The 17251-nt window shown below is 38.4% G+C and overlaps 1 protein-coding gene and 1 pseudogene across 3 annotated transcripts in view; both read right to left on the bottom strand.

Moving 5' to 3' along the window:
• The window catches only part of LOC146473455 (retinoschisin-like), an 80236-nt gene that overhangs the window by 12344 nt on the left and 50641 nt on the right, over positions 1–17251 (bottom strand). The window lies entirely within an intron of this gene.
• Positions 156–5447, bottom strand: LOC146473459 (uncharacterized; annotated as a pseudogene). The gene is made up of 2 exons (XR_014866364.1): positions 1501–5447; positions 156–1189 (listed from the first exon to the last, which is right to left on the bottom strand). The product of XR_014866364.1 is annotated as an uncharacterized LOC146473459 (transcript).

Genomic DNA, 17251 nt, shown 5'->3' with positions numbered 1-17251 from the left:
ACTATTTTTCGTGGCCAACTCTTGCTTCTTGTAACCTTTCCGGACTGTCATTTCTTTCTGAGAGACGTTAATTTTGCACTAAAGACGGAGGCGCTCAGAGGGAATACGCATGGACCTCAAGGAGACAGCATAATAAAGAAATAATAAATGATGTCTCTCTGTTTCCAGATGGCATTTATTTAACAACTCGACATGTATACAAACTGTTTTTTGTGTTCACTGTTTCTGATAGTTAGTGGTGGGAGACTTCTATTCTGTTAAAAAGTTTAGAAAAAATTGAATCATCTACTGCAAAATCTACACTTATTCGGTCTCCTTTATGAAATAAAAACTGCAATATTCGATATTTACAAAAAATCTTAGTAATGAATTGAAAACAGAACGTACAAGAAGTGCTAACGACGAACTGAATATATCAGTCTACGGCAACTCTAATCTAAACATCACTGCACCAACGTTGGAATTCCAAAGGAGTATCAAAGCGTCAAATCAAACTTGACATATATATACAAAACAGTTTTGTTCTTGTATTTGAAAGTGCTAAGTGACACTGAAAATCTACACTAATTTATCCTCTTTGTAAAATGAAGACTGTAATACACGATATTTACAAACGCAATCGTGATCGAAATTTTAAGTAAAAGTACAAAGTCAACTGACGGCGAACTATCGGGAATTGAAAAAAGGAGCAACAAAACTATAACGGACTAGTATATAATCTCGTTTTGTTTTCGCATAATTGATGATTAACAAACACATTAACTTGTGAAAGTTTGAAAACGTACTGTCTCTACCTTGTTCATACTTTGTAAAATACAAAAACAATAACTTTCATTGTGCAAATTTTGATAACTCTAAATACTACATAAACTCATCACGTAATCGAAAAACGTCTGCTCTTGAATCTAAAGAGCTAAGAGACCAACCGTTATCTATTTCATGCTGGCCAAGCTAAAGCTACTTGGTGAATAGCTTTTGATGAAGATCTCTTTCCAAAGAGACGACAAAAAGCATGCGAACTTAAAATGATGCTGAGTAATAAGAGTCTGATCCAAGTAGTCCAAGTAATATATGCTCAGTCCAAGTAATTGAAGGTTCAAAGTCCTTTGGCTTACTCTTTAAATGTACTGACGCCCTCATTCCAAGAAAAGTTCAATTTGTAAGGCATTCCTCAACCAAGATGAGACACCTGCAAATGATAAACAAAAATAAAATTTTAAGGTCAGTATTATAATCTGCTTTATTGGACATAATTTCACTCCCCCCCACCCCCAGGGAAGTCGACAACTGGACTTTTTCCTGGTCCACCCTAACGCATTATAAAGAAAAAAATGGTTTTATCACAACTCTAAAAAAGGATCATTAGGAATATCTACTATACGATTTTTTTTTATCAGTTTTGTTGTTGGAATAAGTGACAATAAGTAATAAATAATTGTTGGAACAAAGTGAATAATTTATTCAGCACCCGTAATAATATAATTCAATAGTGAAACTAACCTTTACTTTCCGAAATCAAACGTCACGTTATCTCCAATCAGCATGAATGGTGCCCATTCGCACACATCAGAATAGCCGTTACTTCTCATCCACTTCATGGCCTGGTGAAGAGACTCACTGGCACTTTCCCCACGAACAAGGTGCTCATAGAAACGACTCATCAGTTTCTTTGTTGCTTCGTCTGGTATGGCCCACAGGGCCACCAACACTGAGCGTGCACCGGATCCTAGGAAAGCTCGAGCGATTCCAACAACTCCCTCCGCTTTAACTTGTCCTCGTGCGCTGTGGCAGCAGCTGAGTACTACAAGTTTTGCACGCAGTTGAACTCGTGAGATATCAGCCATTGTCAACAGGTAGTCTTTCTCGGTCGCAGTCCCCGGCTTAATTGACCTTTCAGGAGCAAGAGCAATTTCACCTCTTTCGGCATCACCATGAGCAGCAAAATGAATCAGACTTACAGAGTGTATGTTCTGAAGAACCGCTTCCTTAGTTGCTTCCTTCCCTAACAAAGGCTCAGCTCCGATCAGTTTTCCGATCATCTCCGCTTCCTGTTTGGCAGATGGCAAACGGGAAAGTTCCCCAAAGCATCCTTTGTAATACACGTCCCTAACGTCTGGATCGCCCACTATCATTGCTCCGGTCTGACTGTGATAATCTGCTGGACTGTCCTGAATGAGCCCGAGAGTCGTCAAAGATGGAACAATGCGGATCCTGTAAGCCTCTGATAAATAATTTCCACTTTCATCCATTAAAGCTGCAAATGGAACTTTGTACAAGACGCGATCAGGAACAATCACAAGTTCACGTTGGTCAAGAAAGTCAGCCACAGGAGCGATGATCATTTTGTAACGCTCGGCTAGGGTGGGAAGGAGTTCCAGGTTTTCCTCTTCTTCCTCCTCTACTGGTCGGTAAACTGTTAAGCTTTCTTCCTCGGCTGGTTCAGGTGTTGAGTCGCTGGCTTTCAAAAACGACAGTGATCGATCTTCGCACTGCTCTTGAGAAAGAACATTAAGCCTTTTAAAGCTTTCCTCACTAAAAACCTGATCAGCATTCCTTTCCAATACCTTGTTAACAAAACATTCGTTGACGTCTATTTGACGAAAATGTATTTGTTTGTTTCCTTTAAGGACCTCCAAATACATGAGTGGACCAAGATATGAAATATATAGACAACTACAGTTACTTTCTTTCTTCAGGATCCTTTCAATATCAGCCCAGGATGGCGTATTAACTGATACTTGTTGTCGAGCAGAATGCTGAACTGAGATTAAGTCAGCCAGAGCTCTGGCTCGTGCAAGTTCTAGCACACAGATAGCATCTTTTTCAGTTCCACTAGCGCAAAGCAGTGCGCTGAGTAAATGATACGAATCACTGCGATGTTCTATAAGCGATATCTTAAACTGATCATTGCGTCCGAGAAAACTTCGCATTTTCTCGCACTTGTTAACGCTTGCATAGAGATTCGAAAATATTTGATCTTGTAAACCTACATTTCCTTCTGAAATGACGTCGTATGCAAGTTGAAGGTACCACGTAGCCTCTGCACTTATGTCACTGATCTCTCTGCTAATGTCAACTGCCTTCTCATGATACTGTTTAGCCTCAGGATGTTTACCAAGTGAACGAAACAAAGTTCCTAGGTTTCCATAACTTCTGGCTTCTCCTTCTCTGTCGCCAATTTCTCTTCTTATTGCAAGTGCTTTCCTTTCGTATTCTTCAGATTTTCCATATTCACCAAGAGATTCAGAGACACTTCCAAGGTTTCCATAACACGTGGCCTCTTCTTTTTTGTTGCCAAGTTGTCTATATATATCAAGTGCGTTCTTCAGATATTCTTCAGCCTTTGCATATTGACCACGGGAATGATACACAGTTCCCAGGTTTCCATAACATGTAGCTTCCCCTTCCCTGTCGCCAATTTGTTTTCTTATTGCAAGTGCTTTCCTTTGGTATTCTTCAGCTTTTCCATATTCACCAAGAGACTCAGCGACAATTCCCAGGTTTCCATAACACGCGGCCTCTCCTTTTTTGTTGCCAAGTTGTCTTCGTATATCAAGTGCGTTGTTCAGATATTCCTCAGCCTTAGCATATTGACCACGGGAATGATACACAGTTCCCAAGTTTCCATAACAAGCAGCTTCCCCATCTCTGTCACCAATTTCTTTTCTTATTGCAAATGCTTTCCTTTGGTATTCTTCAGCTTTTCCATATTCACCAACAGATTCAGAGACACATCCCAGGTTTCCATAACACGCGGCCTCCCCTTTTTTGTTGCCAAGTTCTCTTTGTATTGCAAGTGCGTTGTTCAGATATTCCTCAGCCTTTGCATATTCACCGAGGTAAAGATACACAGTTCCCAGGTTCCCATAAGATGCAGCTTCCCCATCTCTGTCACCAATTTCTTTTCTTATTGCAAGTGCTTTCCTTTGGTATTCTTCAGCTTTTCCATATTCACCAAGAGATTCAGAGACACTTCCCAGGTTTCCATAACACGCGGCCTCTCCCTTTTTTTTTGCCAAGTTCTCTTTGTATTGCAAGTGCATTGTTAAGATATTCTTCAGCCTTTGCATATTCACCGAGGTAAAGATGCACAGTTCCCAGGTTCCCATAAGATGCAGCTTTCCCTTCTCTGTCGCCAATTTCTTTTGTTATTGCAAGTGCTTTCCTTTGGTATTCTTTAGCTTTTCCATATTCACTAACAGATTCAGAGACACTTCCCAGGTTTCCATAACATGCGGCCTCTCCTTTTTTGTTGCCAAGTTGTCTTTGTATTGCAAGTGCGTTGTTTAGATGTTCTTCAGCCTCTGCATATTCACCGAGATAAAGATTCACAGTTCCCAGGTTTCCATAACATGCAGCTTCCCCTTCTCTGTCGCCAATTTCTTTTCTTATTGCAAGTGCTTTCCTTTGGTATTCTTCAGCTTTTCCATATTCACCAAGAGATTCAGAGACACTTCCCAGGTTTCCATAACACGCGGCCTCTCCCTTTTTTTTGCCAAGTTCTCTTTGTATTGCAAGTGCGTTGTTTAGATATTCTTCAGCCTTTGCATATTCACCGAGGGAATGATACACAGTTCCCAGGTTTCTATAACATGTAGCTTCCCCTTCTCTGTCACCAATTTCTTTTTCTATTGCAAGTGCTTTCCTTTGGTATTCTTCAGCTTTTCCATATTCACCAAGGGATTGAGAGACTCTTCCCAGGTTTCCATAACACACGGCCTCCCCTTTTTTGTTGCCAAGTTGTCTTTGTATTGCAAATGCGTTGCTTAGATGTTCTTCAGCCTTTGCATATTCACCGAGGGAACGATACACAGTTCCCAGGTTTCCATAACATGTAGCTTCCCCTTCTCTGTCACCAATTTCTTTTTCTATTGCAAGTGCTTTCCTTTGGTATTCTTCAGCTTTTCCATATTCACCAAGAGATTGAGCGACTCTTCCCAGGTTTCCATAACACACGGCCTCTCCTTTTTTGTTGCCAAGTTGTCTTTGTTTTGCAAGTGCGTTGTTTAGATGTTCTTCAGCCTTTGCATATTCACCGAAGGAAAGATACACATTTCCTAGGTTTTTATAACATCTAGCTTCCCCTTCTCTGTTGCCTGTTTTTTTCATGATGCTCAGTGCTTTCTTATTAATCCCTTTTGCTTCTTTATATTTGCTTTGTAGTTGATATAATTCTGCCAGTTCACTGGTTTTTCTACCTTCATAGGCTCTTAAGCCAAGGCCGCGAAGAATGTCCAGAAGTTTTCTACCGCAGTTTATTGCACTTGTGTGAACGTTAGGAAGGTAATACGCCTAACACAACAGAGCGTATACGCCACTGTAGACTAATTTGACCACCGGCTCGAAGGCAGCTGTGTTGCTGAAGAGAATCAAACATTCGTGGCACAACTCAGTAGCTTGTAGAGCTCGACTTGTTTTAAGAAGAAACATTAACACGAGTAAGATCCACATAATTTTGTCTGTGTTGTCCATGGCGGTCTTAATAAAAACCCCTTAGAAAGAAAACAAAAGTAGTCTTGAGGTTTTTTCTTAAACTGGCAAATCAGCATTGAACAGTAATCATGCTTTCTAAAAGTGGGTAGTAACGACGTTAGTTTTATCAGGGCACAGAAATAAAGGGGCGCCTGACCACTTGACTTTGATGCGGAGCGAGACTGGGTCGAACGCGCTCAACAGTGCTCGCCCTCAAAACATGGCGGCCAATGAAGTTGAATCGGTTGATGTAGAAAATGGGATAAGTACAACTAAATGGTACAAAATTTGCACTTCCATCTTGTAAGATGAACATTTCTATATGATTTTAAAGCTATAGGTGTTAACGAAAGGGTTTCGATTTGTACCTGAAACAACACAAGGTATATGCTTGTGTAGCTAATTCAATCGGTTGATGCAAAATATAGGACAAGTACAACCGAACGGTTCAAAATTTACGCTATCATCTTGTCACATAAACATTTCTGGGGATTTTGAAGCTATAGGTATTAAAAAAAAGCTTTCATTTTGGGAATTTACAACGATTTCTTCTATTCAAATTAATCTGAACTTCTTAAGATCCGAAGCTTTTTTTTTAAGCGCAAAAAAAGTCGAAGATTCTTTCCATGCGATGCGTTGGAGCAGATTGTGTAAACTTCAGACTGATGAAAGGCAGGCTTAGCTCATCCATCTTCTTAAATTTATTTTGAACTCTTCTAAACTTTTTGAATTAGAGAGCACAGAAGTGGATACTTTATTTGTTATCCTATAGTTGAGGTCGTGACTGAAAACATTTCTGTATAAGTCCAATATATTGCTATGTTTGAGAGAGTTAAGTCTTTAAGGAACTAATTTGAAACTAGCCAGGCTACGAGCGAAACGAACTGAATGGACAGTTGTGTTTATATGCAGATGGGTGAAGCTAAAAGGGTAGGACTCGAACAGATCAGGCTAGGGTAGAAAATAATTGGACTTCAGTGAGCAGACTGTCAGCTGACTTGTTAAACATTTTATGCAATCTTCTGAATCAAGATCCGAAATTTACAGACTGCCAAGCGTATGATTACCAAAATAATGAGTCATTTGTCCCCTTTTGATTCAAAATTTGGTATGATCCATGATTATTTATATCCATTGTTCCGTAGATAGCAAACCATTAGTATTTGTGGAAAGATTCCTCACACCAGTTTCCAGTAAATTGGATTCACAATGCCTCACTTTTCATCAGGAGTAAAAAGTGGTGTTTCACATATCAAATGCAAACGTACCAGGAACCATCTCACGCAAAGATGAATAATATTCATACAAGACTGAAACTATCTAGAAATGCACGCAAATAAACGTACAAAGGAAACCAGCAGAGAATAAGGCTCAAAACACAAACAGAGAAAATCAGTGTTGCTGGGAAGTAGACCACAAGAGATTATAACATAGCGCGCGTGCATCCTAACCTAATTCCTATTGGCGTCATCATGGTACATTTCTCAACATACGCACGGCCGTGCGTCCATCCGATGACGTGTGCAAGTCAGATGGGGAAGGATGCGCGCGCTGTGTTATTAAAAAACTTTTACAGAGAGACAACACCATAAAAAATGTATATTTATAAGAGCTTGAAGCTTAATGAAACGTTAAGATTAAACCGATATGAGAAACCATTTTCATCTTTTTATTTTTTTGTACAGAGAACATTGTAATTAATAGGAAACAAAACTTGTTTTCCAGGAATCAATAACTTTATTTTCACTATGTTATAAAAGAATTGGTTCATGCTTTTAACTGTGCATATATCGAGTTATGGATGCACTTGGGAAGTTTGGAGAGCACTCAAGAAGCTAGAGTTGCTCTCGGCTACGCCTCGAGCAACTCTTACGCTTCTCTCGTGCTCTCCAAACTTCCCGCGTGCATCCATAACTCGATATACGCACGCTAAGCATGAACCAATTCTTAAATATGGAGCTGCAAGTCTACAGTGACAGGAAAACGAAAAGTAACTGATCTTATACATTCCCCTCGGTGGCACACTTCAACTCGTTTAACATATTTCGTTTCTGATGAAATCATTTGATGGATTAATCAGTTTTATAGAGCTCTGTGAGGGGGGATCTAGTGCAGTACGTTAGTCACAACTTTTAAACGATCATATCAAGTTTCTGAATTCGGAGGAGAAAAGCCGACATTTATTGACAGAAACGTGCATTAAAAGAAGGATGTTCCACACCAGTGCCCACGATATTCGGCTATTTAGCAAATTGTTTTCCTAAGGAATTCGAATGCGATGACCAACCTTGGTCAAAAGCAAAATAATTTTAAAATATGAAAAATAGGACAGAGCAAAATATTACCAGTGAACTGTTGAAAACATTTAACTTTCATTCTTTCAGGCCAAATTATTTCTTTAACCCTGTCTCAACCGGGCTTTTTTTGTCTTTTGGGGCGGGGGCGGATTCGCCTCCTCTCCACAACTTAACAAGTATAAAAATGTATGACGATGAGACTGGAAGGAGACATAAAACGTATAAATATGTTTCCTTTGAGGTCCGCAACGAGAGGTGATGACTTCATACGACGTTGTAATGACATCAAGATTGTCAAATGGCGGCAGTGTTGGATCCGCATCTAGGATTTGTGAATTTCCCCAAAACTTCAGGAAGGCGCCGAAATTGAACGAAAAGTAATCGGAACCAATAAAGGAACACTAATATGGGCTAAAAACATAAAAGTTACAGAAAGAAAAGTAATTTTTGTTCATTTAAAAAAAGGGATTTTCTAATTTCTGTAAAAAATGATCTGTCAAATATTGTTTGCAGCTAAAATGTGCTCTTTTATAGTCTTTTTTACCGAACTAAATTACAACAACAAAACTACAACCTACAACCTCTTTCTATTGTTAAAATTAAATTCTATTGTTAAAATTAAATTCTAACGCCATTCGAATTTCGTTACAGAAGGATTTTTTTGCATTCCATGTCATTCTTCACTTTTTGATTTGGCAGTGCATGTAAAATTTGCATGTCATACAACAAGAGGTAAACTTTTTTCTTTGCTCTTTGCATACGCTAGGGTTAATGCTAGGGTGATATGTACAAAATAATAATAATAATAATAATAATAATAATAATAATAATAATAATAATAGTAATAATAATGATAATAATAATAATAATAATCTATAATAATCTTTATTTGTGCTTTTTTTCAATGTACATGTTGATTCTTACAATCTTTTAGTCGTGATATATAGAATTAAATTAATTATTAGTTTGAATAATGTGCAAAGCAAGGGAGCTAAATGAACCATTTGGTTATCTTGTTAGCTCCCTGGCTAATTTAGGTTCTAGATAGTAGGCAAAAAAAGAAAAAAAAAATGAAAAAGCAAAAGGAAGGAAGAACTTATTAATTGTAAAATGTTAACGCATGTTACGAGGTCAGCATAAAAAGCCGTTCAATATTACTTACCTCGATGCTTCTCACACTTCACAAATCGTCACAATTGGGAATGACCAGAATCCACACAGTAGCGGGGCAAACACACTTTTTTGATATCAGCTAACGATTGAAAACAAAAGCACTTAAAATTTGAAAACGAACATTAAAATCTCGAAAAAGAAGCAGCTGAGACGCGAAAAGGAAACTTTTATTGGTTATTCAGGTTGTTGAATAAGCCAGCGACACACTTAGCGACACACACTAGTTTCCTTTGCTTTCGAGCTTTGTGGTCCGATTTCGAATGAAAGGCTAATTTTCAAATCTGGGGTGCCATTTGGTTTTGAATTTAGACGCGTAGTTCTCGAGGCAGTGAGTCCACCGCCAAATAAGAGAACTGTAAATTGATAGCAGGCGGAAATTTCAGTTATGTAAAAATCTTTATTTCATGAATCCCTAAAATTTCAATGTAAGTGACAATTGCAAAACGATACAAAGAGAAAGGGGTTAAGAACTGAAAAACAGCTTACGCAATTTAATGGGTTCGAGAATGTTTCTTCAGGTGACTATGCTACAAGATCCTTGAACTATTTAGGGTACTCGAGTTTGAATTTCGGATCTTCAACAAATTTAGCTTTCTAATCCATCTCTCTTCCCTAAATTGCCTTCTTTTCAGAACAAGATAAAAGGATGGTAACTTTTGCGCCTATAATGAACTTTCTTTCATTTAAATTTATCATGATGTTTTGGATAAATTACGTTACCACGTTTGAAGGTTTTTTTTGGCTATTTTTTATGGCCGTCGATAAAACCAGGAATATGGAACATTCCGGAACATTCTGGAACATTTCGGAACATCCTGGAACGCGAAAAAATAAAATTAGGATACAAAAAAAAAAAAAATAATAATAATAATAATAATAATAATAATAATAATAATTAATAAAAAGAAAGGAGAAATGGAAAAAAAAGTGTGCATATTTATACAAAATGAAATCACATTGTATCCGAAAAAAATCATATATGAAGAAGTACGGAGTGGATGGGACGTTAGTATAAATGGGGTATGTACTTAAATGGTATGTCCTTCATGTATCCCTTATTATAATAGGGGATATATGAAGCACCTACGATAAATGGGTTGTTGTAACTGACCACACTGAATGAAGACGCAAGTACTTTCCCGCCATTTGCAGCACGTGCTTATCGTCCGCTACACCAGAAATGGATCAGTTCCGGCGCGGCTGACCAAAAAATCAATTTTTTGATGTTCGGAGTAGAACTGAAAGTCGTTCGCGCAGTCTTTTTACCAAACCCTCCTGGGCTCTCCGCGTCTTCGCCTAGGGCCTCACGTTCCGTATTTGTACTCCTTTGTTGGTCGTTCGGGAGCTTGGACCCGTTTCTCGAACGAAGGCCACGAAAACTTCTCTGCCCTTCAATGCTATTTTCAATGGATTTTATTTTAAAAAACAGGCCTAACAGGAAACTTTGTTCATATGAAAAATAGTTATAAGCGTAGAGAACAGCTTTATAAAAGCAAACAATCTACAAGGAACCGCACAACAAAAATGCTTTAAGTACGTATACGCAGGATCTGTGAAAGATCTAACCAGGCTGATCGGACTGCGTAGAAAACTTAACACGACAGCGACATGATAGAGGCTGCCGCATTCTGTTGATTCTCGGTTTGGTCGCTATCATGTCGCTGTCGTGTTAAGTTTTCTACGCAGTCCGATCAGCCTTGCAGAAATTTGAGTCATTTATATTTTTGTTTAATTTATTATTATTATTATTATTATTATTATTATTATTATTATTATTATTATTATTATTATTATTATTATTATTATTATTTTTGTATCTTAATTATTTTGTGTGTGTTCCGGGATGTTCGGGAATTTTCCATGTTCCTGGTTTTACCGACGGCCGTTTTTTATCATCTAAACAAATACTGCATCTGTGGTGTTCTCACCTACTTCAAGTACACTTCAGTACAACAAATTAAACATGAAGTGAAAATTAATTATTAAAATATTATACTAATTTAGCCAGACAGCACTGTTCAGCATCCAAGCAAGTTTCCGTGCTTTGTTTCTTGTGGGATTTAAACAAAAGGTCGAAAATAATAAGTGAAAAAAGGGATTTTCCCTACAAAGAAAAACACACGCAATTGAGCAAGAACCGAAAGAATCTGCCATTCCTTGGGTGAAATTTTCAAAATCATATAGACTGAAATTCAGTGCAAAAAGAATGAAAGAAATTACGTATCCCTCCAGTTGCCAGTATTCAGTTTCAACGATAGAATGGAAATTATAGTTAAATATTCAAGTGGTATAAATAAAGGGCATACAAGAAAACGAAGGTTTAAAATATTGAAACTTTCCACGACACCACTTTCTGTGATAAAGCGTCGCCTTGCACAGTCGTCGGAATGTTAACAGTGATGGCGATATAAAGAGGGCTATTATTATTGTGGGCACTAAAAATTGAGAACTCGAAACACAAAACGCGTTGAACTCAAAAAAAGAATACCGAATGCTGGCAAATGATGTCATTAAAAGTGGAAAAACGAAACACCTATCGATACCTCGAAAACGAAGCACCGAAGACTCGAGAAACAAAGCATCCTTGTCTTGCATATTAATCGCCGTCCTATAGAATAAGGAATAGTGGGCGGCAGCTTAACTGTGTGTCGTAACTCGAATATAGGGTTGACAAATACTAGGCGGACTTTACTTACCAGGTATAATTTTATTTATTTACAAGGCTTCCACCTTGAAATTAAATTGAAAAAATGACTAAAAATAGAAGAGAGACAAAAATCAGTGGTGACGCGTATCTTGAGACCGAAGTACTCCAAGCTGAAACACAAATAGTTTTTTTCTCTTGAAATTCCTGGCTATTGACGCGAATGACCCAAGGATGCGTGGATTCTCGCGTGGGAGCATCACTCGCCTGAGACTTTCGTTTGAAGACTGCGGGTGTTCATACGACGGACCAACGCAAAAATACAGTCCGTTTTGCAGTTTGGCAAAGCACATATTAAAGCCGAATACAAAATAAAGTAGCTGAAAAGTCAGCCGTTCAACTATGAAACAGCTGATAACTAAAGTCTCTGAGAATTTAATATTAGGGACTGTGCAATAATTATCTGGAGGGGGGTTCTAAGATTAATGGGGGGGGGGGGGGGGGGCTGAACTTAAACCAAAGCGCAGGGTAGGGGGGGTTTAAGATGTAATTTCTTAAAAATTTGTAAGGGGGTTAGAAGTTAAACTGAGAGGTCTGATCTCAATCCTTGGACTCAAGATAATGTATATTACATGTAAGCTAATCAAAATCCATTTTTGGAATCTTTTAAGAAATATTAGTATTAAAAGCTTCAAAATCTTGTACTAAGAATGAACAGTTTATCTCAACAATATTAAACATATATTCAAGAACTTGAGTTAAATCCCGAGTTGGTTTTGAACAAGTACTTCCGCTTCCCCAACGAAGCATTTACGGGAGAAAATAAGACGCGTCTTAAATTAAATAAGACGCGAACTGTACCGTTTATACGATCGCGTCCTGCATAGGACGCGACAATCACGTATAAACGACCCGCGTCTTATTTTTGATACAGCCTCGTTTACATGCAACGTTACCATTATCAACCATGCTAATTAGCAACGATTTGCAACAACTTTTTATCTGTACCAACTGCGAAAGGATAAACGTTGAATGTGAACAAAAGTGACAACAAAAGAAGTAACCTACACCGGCGCCTGTAACAAAATTGTCCAGCTCCTCGGCAATTGCCCTCTCTTTGCAAATAAGCAGAAACTCGTTCTCTTCCGTGGTAGTCCACGTATTTCTTTTTGCTGCCGGTGTTGTTGGTGTTTTTGAACACTGCGAAGCCATTTTGCAGAGCTGAGAGTGGTTAGTGACGCGTGTCGTGACGCGTCACCCGCTCTTACGCAAGCGCATTTGTATTCACGTCTTATTTAAGACGCGTGTACGATTTATACGAGGAAGTTCATTTCTTATTTAAGACGCGTGTACCATTTATACGAGGAAGTTCACGTCTTATTTAAGACGCGACCAAGACAAGAACAGCTCAAGCTCCTGTTCCAGAGTTAGACGCGTCTTATTTCAGTCGCGTCTAAAATAAGACACGAACGCTTTTTTTGTGCCGTTTATACGATCAGCTCGCGTTTTATTTTCTCCCGTATAAATGGCCCTATTGTCTCTTGGTCAATATTGTCAATTTGCGGGATGCCAAATATCCCTGGGTTGTATTCCCAGTCAACGGGACTTCCTCCCAGCGATTGGAAGATTATACAAGCCATTCGCTTTCTATGTTCTGGTGCTGTTTTCTTTCGATGTTCGGATTTCTACCTGTTTTCCTTTTTCTTTCTTCAACCTGATAACTTTGACTTAGATCCAATACTGTAGGTAGCATTATACTTGTCCATTGCTTTATCTTAATTCTCTAACAAATCACCAATATGCCGAGTATGAAGGGTTGTTCATCAGGCGACGATTATGTGGAGCGCAGCTTCCAAGTTTTAGTTATTGATGATGCAGACATACCAGAAGTAGTGTAAAGGTAAAGAGGAATGTAGGGAGGATCGGAGGTTGGGGAGGGGGGGTTGAAAGTAATCTCCGCTCTAGACGGGGGTGGACAAGAAGTTATTTTAACTTTAATTCAGGGGGGGTTTAACTTTATTTTAAGGCCTACTTTGCTAATTTTAGAATCCTCCCTCCAGATAATTTTTGCACAGTCCCTTACCGTACTACTCGATAACTTTATCATAATCATAATCAACTTTAATCAGGTGGTTTTGTATATGTAGCGTGAGCAAAAATGAAGGAAAAAGGAAATTCACAGTATTCATATTTAGAAACAGCTATTAATATGTTTACATGAATAACATTGAAACTGAAATTGTGACCTCCGTGAGCATGAAGTCAGTATTTTTTACATATTAAGCTCACTTGTGGGGTGAATTTCACGTTAAGACAAACAAACAAAACACAAACAGCGAAAAAAGGATAACAAACATTCTTAACTCTCTTAACTACTAAGCGAGGAAATATGCGCACCTTGGGAATAAGCCAGTTGTACCGCTCTGACGTCAGTGGCTAGCTATAGTAAAGGAGGAAAAAGTCTTGGAAAAGACGCTTACATGAGTAAAATCAAATCGAGTTATGACCCGAAAACCAAGTCTTTTTACTCGACTTTATTTATAATAATAATAATAATAATAATAATAATAATAATAATAATAATAATAATTATTATTATTATTATTATTATTATTGTTATTATTATTTATTGATTTCTTTTGCAAAATTCGGCCTAACAACCAAATATCTCTATGTGGTAAAAATACCCACTTACATACTTTATCTTGGGGGTTTTCAGAGTCAATATGTTACAGTCGACTCCCGATAACTCGAACCCTCGCTAACTCGGACCTCCCGCTACCTCGAACCAATTTTCCCTTCCCTTCAGGCCATTTTCTATATAATTTTACCCTCGATAACTCGAACTCTCAATAACTCGAACTGTTTTCAACTTCCCTTGAAGGTTTGAGTTATCGGGAGTCGACTGTATATCCACTTTGCTCAAACTCCGTTAAACCAGAACACAAATTAAAAAGAAAAAAGAGTGATATGAAAAAGGGATATAAAAAGACGAGGGTGTGGGGAAGTTTTCTGCTTTCTGCGCATGCCTTAAAACGAACTTCATGCAGTTTATAGAAAAAAGGTCGAACCACAAGCAACATTTTTGGTAGTTTGGTTAAAAATTTACGTCGCAAAACACAAAAACTGTAATTTCAAGCGACACTTTGCGGTATGTTTCTCAAATTTCAGCAGCCGCAGCCCAGAATTAATTGCAAAGTCAGGTCACATCCTTATTCAATTTTAGTCTGAAGAGCGCCTGAAATGTCTTATTTTAATTAAAAAATAAAATAAAATACACGCTACAAAAGGTACTATGTCCTCTTTCTATTATTTAAGTCAGTGTATTTTATCGCCAACAGAGTTTCGTTACGGAAGGATTTCTCGTATTCCAGATCTTCTCTTCAGTTCTCGATTTCGGAGCCGTCCGTCAGTCGACAAAAAGTTAGAAAAGCATTTTTTTTTACTCTCTGCATACGCAAAAGCCAACGCTAAGGTGATATATACAAAACATACAACACAAGAACCTCGTCAAAAATATTTGTACTTACCTCGATGCTTTCACACTACACAAATAGTCACAATCGGGAATGAGCAAGACCCACAACAGTAGCAGCAAAAACAAAGTTTTTTGACATCAGCTAACAATCGAAACTAAAAGCACCAGAAATTTGAAAAGGAACACCAAAAGCTTGAAAACGAAGCAGCTGAGACTCGAAAATGAAACGTTCATTGGTTTATTCGGGTTGTTGAACTTAAGTCAGATTAGATTGAATGGCACACAGGTAAATTAAGGCCTGGGCCTAAATTCCTTTCTCAAGAAAAACTTTCGTTAGCATTTTACACAACATGAAGTAACTCTAACATCTGCTTGATAGCAATAAATTACAGAAAATGAAAGGGTTAGAGAGGTCACCTGTGTTCACGTGACCTTTCGTTAGTACTGTACTCGAGGAGTGCAAGATATGGGTCTCTGAACGGAGGCGTAGGCTCGTATCCCACTCCTGACACCATGTTTGGTTTCGGGAGAACACGCCGTCGAGAAGCACTGTGTACTGATATTTTAATGTTTTAGACCTAAGACAGCAACTTTTTTTTTGTTTTGTCGCTAAACTAAACAAGCTTCAAGAAATGTTATGCTGAAGGTTTGAATGGGGACAAGGTCAAGTCAGTCCAACTTCACTGTTTTGCTGATGCAGCAGAAAGGGCTTATGGAGGTGCAGTCTACATGAGAGTGGAATATGAATCGAAAGGTGGAATGCCAGTTAATATCTTCGAAGACCAGAGTCGTTCCATTGGCTAAGCCAACTATCCCTCGTCTAGAGTTGTTGTCGAGCCTAGCTGCGTCCAGATTGTTAAACGGAATGTGAGTCAGGCTTTAGAAGCTGTGAGAATTGACCATGTGTTTAACTGGACAGATTCTTTGATTTCGTTGTGGTGGATCACAAATACCAACAAGAAGTATAAGCAGTTTGTCGAAAATCGAGTGGCTGAGATTAGAAGAAATTCACCACTTCCGTTGGAAACGCCACTGACAGGAAGTGAATTGTCAAATCGGGCGAAATATCTGACAACTGTTCTTTCGCAGTTTTGGAGACGTTGGCAAAAGGAGTACTTAACTGAGCTACGTGTTCATCATAATTGCCAATCGAAGAACAGACAGCCAACTGTCCAAATCGGGAACGTCTTTTGCATTCACAAGGACAAGACGCCCAGTATAATTTTGGAACATGGGAGTTGTTTAATCCCTCATCACAGGAAGAGATGGATTTCATAGAGGAGCTGTGGTGAGAACGCGTGGTGGTGATCAAGTCATGGAGGTGACAAGACCCTTGAAGAAGTTGCATCCTGTAGAGGTTGGATTGCGAGAGCCTGAACGTCAGAACGGGAACACTGATTTTCCTATAACTTTTGTAGCAAACGCTGAACAAGAACATGTTGCTGAACATTAATTAAGGATAACGAGCTAAAAACGATGAGCTCTTCCCTTGTGTTAATTTTGTAACGATCTTGAGCAGTTATATTTTTAATTGACTCGTGTAAGTCAGGGTGGGGAGTGTGTTAGAAATTAAACTATGAGCATAAATTAGCATAATTACGAGTGAGTGGCGGAAAGAGGCCACGTGAGAAGAACATGCCTTCGAGTTGTGATGTTATCGTCAGAGCGATGAACTTTTGAGTGTAGAGTGTAGAATTCGTTGTTAGATCAACTTTACAGAACTGAAACAGCGTGAGTGAAGCGTAATTACCTGGCAAATTGTGAAGAAGTCGTTATCTATCGTGAGTACTTAAAAAGCCTTTATTACAGGCACCAATTAAAAATATAATTACAATTATAGAACAATTTAAGGAAGCTAACTAACAATTTCGAGAAATGAGGACCAAACAGCCCTCTGCAGAGAAAAAATATGCAAGATTTTGATACAACTGCGTTGTTATTTGACGGAACGATAGAATGGAAATTATAGTTAAATATCCAAATGGTATAGATAAAGGGCTACAAGAAAACGAAGGTTTAAAATATTAAAACTTACCGCGGCGTCGCGTCGCCTTGCGCAGTCGTTGGAATGTTAACAGTGGTGGCGAAAAAGAGGACTTTTATTATTGTGGGCATCTAAACATTGAGGACTCGAAACACAAAACGCGTTAAATTCAAAAAAGGAATACCCAATGCCGGCAAATAATG

The sequence above is a fragment of the Pavona decussata genome, unplaced genomic scaffold, assembly GCF_977016875.1.
Source record: "Pavona decussata unplaced genomic scaffold, jaPavDecu1.1 SCAFFOLD_93, whole genome shotgun sequence".
In the NCBI taxonomy this organism is placed as follows: Eukaryota; Metazoa; Cnidaria; class Anthozoa; order Scleractinia; family Agariciidae; genus Pavona; species Pavona decussata.
Note: the sequence above shows the minus strand (reverse complement) of the source record. Positions and strands in the feature narration are given on the sequence as shown.